Below are 1,644 nucleotides of genomic sequence, written 5' to 3'. Positions count from 1 at the left end.
GAAACTTAGCTCCAATTAGATGAGCGGGACTAGTAGCTTTTTGCTTCTGAACAGTTTTGGCATCTCACTTTATCCTTTGAAGTTTAGAATGATTGGCATTCATAGGAACTCAGAACTCAGATAGTGTTATTGATTCTCCTAGTTAAGTATGATGATTCTTGAATATAGCTACTTTATGAGTCTTGGCTGTGGCCCAAAGCAATCTGTCTTCCAGTATTACCACCGGATACATACATGCCACAGACACATAATTGGGTGAACCTTTTTAGATTGTGACTCAGCTTTGCTAGAGTCCCCAATTAGAGGTGTCCAGGGTTCTTAAGCACACTCTTTTTGCCTTGGATCACAACTTTATTTCTTTCTTTTCTTTTTCTCTTTCTTTTCTTTTCGTTTTTTTATTCACTGCTTTTTCTTGCTTCAAGAATCAATTTGATGATTTTTCAGATCCTCAATAATAGTTCTCCTTTTCCTTCATTCTTTCAAGAGCCAACAATTTTAACATTCTTAAAACAACAAATTCAAAAGACATATGCACTGTTCAAGCATTCATTCAGAAAACAAAAAGCATTGTCACCACATCAAACTAATTCAACTAGTTTCAGAGATAAATTCGAAATCCTGTACTTCCTGTTCTTTTGTAATAAAAACATTTTTCATTTAAGAAATGTGATTGATTCATAGGACATTCATAGCTTTAAGGCATAGACACTAAGATACTAATGATCATGTAGTGAAGACATACACATAGATAGAACATCAAGCATAGAAATCGAAAAACAGAATATTAAGAACAAGGAAATTAAGGAACGGTTCCACCTTAGTGATGGCGGCTTGTTCTTCCTCTTGAAGATCTTATGGAGTGCTTGAGCTCCTCAATGTCTCTTCCTTGCCTTTGTTGCTCCTCTCTCATGATTCTATGATCTTTTTTTAATTTCATGGAGGAGGATGGAATGTTCTTGGTGCTCCACCCTTAGTTGTCCCATGTTGGAACTCAATTCTCCTAGGGAGGTGTTGATTGGCTCCCAATAGTTTTGTGGAGGAAAGTGCATCCCTTGAGATGAATCTCTCCATCTCCCATGGCTCGGAGGTGGAAGCTTTTGCCTTCCCTTTCCTCTTTCTAGAGGTTTCTCCGGCCTTAGGTGCCATAAATGGTTATGGAGAAACAAAAAGCAACGCTTTTACCACACCAAACTTAGAAGGTTTGCTCGTCCTCGAGCAAAAGAAGAAAGAAGAGAGAGAGTGGTGGGATAGGTGGAGATCCTGTGGGGTCCACAGATCCTGAGGTATCTGGTGCCCCTTTCTGGCGTTAAACGCCCAAAATGGTGTCAGACTGGGCGTTAAACGCCCATTTGCTCCCTTTACTGGCGTTTAAACGCCAGCAAGTTTTCCTCCAGGGTGTGCAGTTTTTCTTTCTGTTTTTCATTCTGTTTCTGCTTTTTCAATTGATTTTGTGACTTTCCATGATCATCAACCTATAGAAAACATAAAATAACAAAGGAGAATAGATAAATATAACATTGGGTTACCTCCCAACAAGCGCTTCTTTAATGTCAGTAGCTTGACAGTGGGCTCTCATGGAGCCTCACAGATACTCAGAGCCATGTTGGAACCTCCCAACACCAAACTTAGAGTTTGACTGTGCGG

The sequence above is a fragment of the Arachis duranensis genome, chromosome 9 (assembly GCF_000817695.3).
Source record: "Arachis duranensis cultivar V14167 chromosome 9, aradu.V14167.gnm2.J7QH, whole genome shotgun sequence".
Taxonomy (NCBI): Eukaryota; Viridiplantae; Streptophyta; class Magnoliopsida; order Fabales; family Fabaceae; genus Arachis; species Arachis duranensis.
Note: the sequence above shows the minus strand (reverse complement) of the source record.